Source organism: Coenobita brevimanus, chromosome 4, assembly GCF_032717465.1.
Source record: "Coenobita brevimanus isolate Jiangsu-jjx chromosome 4, ASM3271746v2, whole genome shotgun sequence".
Lineage (NCBI taxonomy): Eukaryota > Metazoa > Arthropoda > Malacostraca > Decapoda > Coenobitidae > Coenobita > Coenobita brevimanus.
Window position 1 is genome coordinate 21,758,761 of NC_136957.1, and position 6,846 is coordinate 21,765,606.

Here is a 6,846-nt window from a genome sequence, read left to right on the forward strand (position 1 = left end):
GGAGAGGGGAGGGACCCCTGTAGTGCTCGGTGTTTTTCCTACGAGGCGGGTTGTGAGGGAATGGTTGAGCAGGGCGATAGGTTTTAATTGCCACATTGAAAGATATTGCAAAGATAATGCAATACTTTTCATAGACAGCTGGGACCAGTTTTATGGACGGATTGCCATGTATAGTTGGGTTGGGACTCATCTTAGCAGGCTGAGAGTTTCTGTTTTAGCTGGAATGATAGATAGGGAGTTAGAAGGGTTTCTTTTCAGGAAGTTACAGCAACTACACTCAGAAATCATTATTACCATATTTGAATTTATGCATCAAAACTTGCAAAAGCAAGGAAAACAGTTTAACCATTAGTGAAGATGTATCCACTGAGGCACCTCAAACTGAGCAGGTGATGATAGAGGACAGAACAAGCGATGATAGAGGGGCGACAAGTGATAGTACAAAAAAAATTTATATTAGTAAAGTAAAGAGTTCCCCAGTTAGTAATAAAATTAAAAATAGTAATTCCCAAGGTAGAAGCATAACTACTTGTAATTACCTGAAAGTGTACTACACAAACAGCCGGACTTCATGTGATAAAATGGATGAAGTGAGAGTTTTAATTTGTACAGAGAAAATAGACATTGCCGTTATTAGTGAAACTTGGATCAATACAGACACTCGAGAATTTATAGCAGAATATCAGATAAAGGGCTTTAGTATTTTTGTTTCAAACCGTCTGGGAAGAAAGGGGCGGGGTAGCTATTCATGTAAAAGATTCAATAAACTGTTACAATAAAGCAGACATTAAACAGGGACACAGCAAGTGTATGGGTTAAAATTAGTAACAACAGGGAGAAATTAGTCTTTAGATGATATTTACAGATCTCCAAAATTAAGCAGAGCAGATAGTAAATACCTTTGGGATGAAATCAGGAAAGAATCACAGTCTAGCTTATTAATAATTGTAGGAGACCTTAATCTGCCAAGGATAGATTGGTGAAATCAGACAGGTGAAACAGAGTCGGAAGAAGTTCTAGAGATGGTACAGGATAATTTCCTTTATAGTATATCAGGGAGCCCACCAGAGGTAATAATATACTAGATTTGGTTTTAGCTAAAAATAAGAAAGTGTCAGTGACATAGAGGCTGGTGGACAACCTGGTAATACCAATCATGAAGAAATTAAGTTCAGATTTATTTGGGATGTCTGTTCCACTGAAAATATCTCCACAGTTCCTAATATTCGTCTACCAGTGTTGGATTAAGAGTGAAATACCTGCTTCGTGGAGCGAGCCAGACACCACCACCACAGGAGGAGGGTACAGGGAGGTGACCCCCACCCCACAAGGAGAAGATGGGGAGGCCTTTCAAGCCTTCTGAGCGGGAACGACTTATCTCCCCCATGACTTGTCGCCCTTTTTCCTCGCAGCCAGACCACTGGGCAGTACACAGACTGAGTGCACTACACTCTGGTGAAGGAAACACTCGCCAGAATCAGGGTGGGTCTTGCAACAACCAAGTCCCAAGCAGGCTCTTGGATGCCATGTCCACCAGATCGGCCTTCATAGGAGGAGGGGACTCCACTGGAGCCTCAAGTCCTGCTATACCCCAGGGGAGCAGCGGCACAGTAACGTCCACCGGACCTACTGAGGGTGGAGTGACCATCGGTTCTCCTCCCTCTGCCACCCACCTTCGGGAGTCAGCACGTCGGCACGTCTCACAGGCAACCTTCACTGGATCTCTCCAGGAGGGAGGCAGGCCCAGGGGTAGACTCTACTGGAGCTACTTTCATGGGACAGACCACCGGTCATTCCCCAAGCTGTCCCAGCCCTGACGGCAGGAGGACAGAGTCCACTGGAACTGTGGCATTAGCCAGGAGAACCCACCGGGCCTCCCCCTCCCGTCGTCCCCAGGACAGGTGCCCCAGCCCCAATGGCAGGAGGACAGAGTCCACCGGACCTGTGGCGTTAGCCAGGACTGCCCAGCGGGCCTCCCCCTCCCATCATCCCCGGCACCCGAGGGAGCATCCTTCGGGCCTCCTTGTACCTCTGTCCCGAGTAGGAACCTGGGCAGTCCCCACTGGGTCTGTTTGGCCGAAGGACTGCCCACCGGCTCTCCCTCTCGCACCCCAGTCTGGAGTTCCAGCAGGGACCGTCAGGCCGACCAAGCCAGGGAGCCGACTACCAGTCGCTCCCCCTCCACGGCCCTGGGGGTTCCTACTGAGGGTGACACCCCTTGCTCAGCCTGCCTCTCCTGCGGTGGAGTGAGATGCCCCTTTCCCTGCCCCTCTCCCCTGGAGAGTGGGAACTGCTCTCCTGCAGGTGCCTCACTAGAGACCAGTCAGTGCGAGACGACCCCAAGGCCAGGTGTCCTGTCGCTGCGGCTCCACCCTTGCCACCGACAGGCGCTGCCGGACTCCCCCAGAGTATGCAGCCGCAGACCACCCCTGACGGCCTCGTCTCCCAGGCGAGGCCACAGTCCCTGGAACAGGTGAACCACCTCTACCACCCACCATAGCTGCCTGACCCCTCCTGGCATAGGTGGCTGCAGCCAACCCCTGATGGCCGCCCCTTCTGGATGGGACCACAGCCACTCAAGGGCACTGCCAGACCTGCAGCAGACCCTCGACCCGGGCCTAGCCAGGTCCGCCCCTAGGACCCCAACCACGACAAAGGGCATGCACTGTGCTGTGCGCCTTCTGGCCCTATTCAGCCCCAGTCCTGAGGGCCCCGCCTCACCCAGGGGCCCCTACAGAGAGAGGGCCACCCACTACCCCGCCCGTCAGCTCCTGTAGGACCCGTAGTGATCCCAACAACAACCTACACCAAGAGCACACTCCTGACAGCCCACCCCCTAGGCCTGGCTGCCACCTGCATCTGCCAGTATAGGGGCCTCCTCCCCGGCGCACCCTAGTGCCACTCTCCGCCTGTACCCCTGAGTAGAAAGACTCTAAGGTTGTTGTTTCGTCCCCTGATGGTGTTAATGCACGATCCTGTGTGAAACAGACCCTCCCTAGTGTCCCTGTCCCCCACCTCCTCTTGCTCGGACCAGTGCAATTTCAACCCCAGGGGAAACTCACGTTGACCGCTAGAATTGGTACAAGGCGGGAGGCCCCGGCCACTTCCCCAATGTGACTCCCCCCCCCCCAGTGCAATACATGGCAAACTCCCTCCAAGTATCAGTGTTGTGCCCCTGCTCCTGTGTTGTCATATACCCTCATCCCCCCCTCCTTAGTCTTATTCTGTACACACCGAGTGTATACACTCAGAGTTTACTCTCCGTGATTGGCCTATGCAAGAGTACTATGTAACAATAGTGCCTTCTGTCCCTGGCATGTGGATGTGTTATAGCTAGTATAAGGTTCCGTCTATGTCACGCGAATGTGTTATGGAAAGAGAATATACTCCCGTCCCTGTCACGCGCTGTGTATACTAAAATGAACTATATCAGAAGTGTTATATACACATGGGAACAAGACACATTTGACATACTGTATGGATTATACGTGTATTGTACTGTGGAATTATTCTGTGTAAGTACAGTCATATCTCTTTGTGTTGGTCAATGCTCTGTATGAACTAGGTGAAGATACTCAGTGTAAGGTATATTTTTCTGTCTCATCTTAATATTCTGTATCAGTTAGGTTTGGTCACGGACTGTAGTGTGTGATATATTGTGACTCAGCTTATGGTTACTATATGTATGACTCTGACCAGTCGGTATTTGGACTTCCCCTCCTTGTCTGTATACTCTGACTCGGTCGTGAACAAAGAGCCCAGGGCCCGCTCCATATCTGGACCTGAGAAGTCAGAGCCCAGACTATGCTGCATAACAAAGAGCTTATTTTAGAAACGTATTCCATAGGGAGAATAGCTATTTTAGGGAGTGCCAGGTCAGTGGGGAACCCCAGGTCATAGGTGGGGGGCAGGAAACTGGTGGGAATGTGCGACAGGTCTCTGGGGAAGGTGAGGTCATAGGTGGAAATGTAGTACAGGTGACGGGGATTAACTCTGGTCCAGTACCAAGCAGACGTTCGGCCAGTGAGAATTATAACGAGTTAGTAAATAATATACACGGAGGCCAAGATAGATATATCCCTTCAAAACCGTTTAGAATGAATAATTCAGAACCAAGATGGTTAAACAACAGATTAAAATCTCTCATAGGTGAAAGGAAAGAAAAACATAGATAAATAAAACGTGGAGAGGAACACTTACATAACCGGTACACGATTTAGAGAGGTTAAGAGGGAGATAAGGAAAGCAAAGAGAAGTTACAAAATTAAGATTGCTAGTGAATCAAAAGAAAATCCCAAGGGTTTTTATCAAATGTACCATACGAAAAATAAAGATAAGATAGGACCAATCAGAACAGAATCAAGTGACATTACTCGTGAAGATAAAGAAATGTGCTCCATCCTAAATAATTACTTCATATCAGTATTCACCAAGGAAAATCTAGACCTAGTCCCTCAACCAGCAAATATTTACGACGATAATGTGGAACATATTCTTAGTAAAATAACCATTAGTAAGGAGGATGTACTGAAAGAAATTAATAAGTTAAAACCTCAAAAATCGCCAGGTCCGGACAATAAAAAATATAAAAGAAACCAAAGAAGAATCATGTCAGCCACTTTTAACGTTATTTAATGACTCTTTAGTTCCAGAGGAAGTTCCAGAGGCAAGGAAGACCGCAAACGTAGTACCCATTTTTAAAAGGGGAGATAAATCAGCTGCTTCGAATTATTGTCCGATAAGTCTAATCAATAATAGGAAAAAATGTTAGAGTCAATTTTGGCAAAGAAGATCAAAGAACACTCAGAAAGATTTAATCTTATAAACGTAAGTCAGCACGGATTCAGGCAAGGACGATCCTACCTCAAAAACATTTTTCTCGGAGGTTTATGAGGCAGTAGATAGTGATAAAGCTTACGATATTATTTATCTGGACTTTAGTAAAGCTTTTGATAGGGTCCCACACAAAAGGTTAGTCAGCAAGGTTCGAGCACACGGTATAGACGGCGATATCTTAAAATGGGTAGAATCCTGGCTGAAAGGACGAAAACAGAGAGTATTAATAAATGGAACTAAGTCGGATTGGGGATTAGTAACTACCGGTGTACCCCAGGGTTCAGTACTCTGTCCCTTATTATTTATTATATATATAAATGATCTAGACTTAGAAATCACTAGCAGCATCAGCAAATTTGCCGATGAAACAAAAATCGGCCGTATCATTAACTCGGCTGACTATTGCCATAACTTACAAAAGGACCTTGATATATTGTCCAAATGGTCTAAAACTTGGCAAATGGAATTTAACGTTGAAAAATGTAAGGTACTTAACGCAGGCAAGACCATTGGAGATACTAAATACAACTTAGATAACAAAGAAATTAGCAAATCGGAATGCGAGAGAGACCTAGGAGTTATGGTTAGTATCGACCTCAAACCAAGGCAACAGTGCATTAATGCGAGAAATAAAGCAAATAGGGTCCTAGGATTTATTTCGAGAAGCGTGAGCAATAGGTCATCAAAAGTAATACTGCAACTGTATCTAGCATTAGGAAGGCCACACTTAGACTACGCAGTACAATTTTGGTGTCCTTACTATAGAATGGATATCAACTCGTTAGAAAATGTACAGAGAGGAATGACAAAAATGATACATGATGTTCGGAACCTGTCATATAAAGACAGACTGAAAAGACTAAGTCTGCACTCAATAGAGAGGCGTAGATAAGGGGAGACTTAACTGAGGAGTTTAAGTGGATGAAATGTATAAATAAGGGAGATAGCAAGGTACTTAAAGTGAGCATACAGGATAGAACTAGAAGTAATGGTTTCAAACTAGAAAAATTCCGTTTCAATAAGGAATTAGGTAGAAATTGGTTTGGTAATAGAGTAGTAGACGAATGGAACAAGCTACCTAGTAAAGTAGTTGCTGCGTCTTCCATTGAGAGTTTCAAGCATAGGCTAGATAAGCATATGACAAATAAGGGGTGGGTATAGAAAAAAACAAATCTTATAACCAATACTATTTCATATTTTTTCCTTCTCAGGTTACACTATGGGAGTCTCTATTATCCTTTCACACTTTCCTATAAAATGTTCACGCAGGTTTTTCTATACTGCGTGGTGTTCTTTCTGACTTTTTCCTGCCGGCTTCGGCTGGAGAGTTTGGAGGGCGGGGGAGAGCCTTCTTCTTTGCTGTCCTTATCTCATTCTAGTAGTTCAGTTACTCCGCTAGGAGCTGCCTAGCATTGGCCAACCGGCCTACTGCAGTTATCCTCTCTTCTTATGTTCTCATGTTCTTATGTACACACTCCCACTTACACCCTTTCTGCCTACACCCTCCCGCCTACATCCCTTCCCCATTTTGAGAGAGAGAGAGAGAGAGAGAGAGAGAGAGAGAGAGAGAGAGAGAGACCTTATAGAATTAATAATCTGTCCACTGAGTCCCAGCAGTTCTACGTGTCACGCACCTTCACGTGTCACGACTTATTTTAGACTGGCATATGAGCTGGGGTAGTGATGATGATGATGATGATGATGTTGATGACGATGATGATGATAGTGATAAAGATGATGGTGATACAATGATAATGATGATACAATGATAATGATGATGATACAGTGATTGTGATGATGATACAGTGATGATGATGATACAGTGATAATGATGATGATATGATACGATGATGATGATGATGATGACGATAGGTGATGTATCTTGGATAAAAAAACAGCCAGTCTTATATTACCCCTTTCAAGGTAAGGGCTCGACTCTTCGCTACCACAATCAAGTATATTTAAAAGTAGATAATCACCCTTCTTCCCCTGGTGATTCTGTTTAAATGA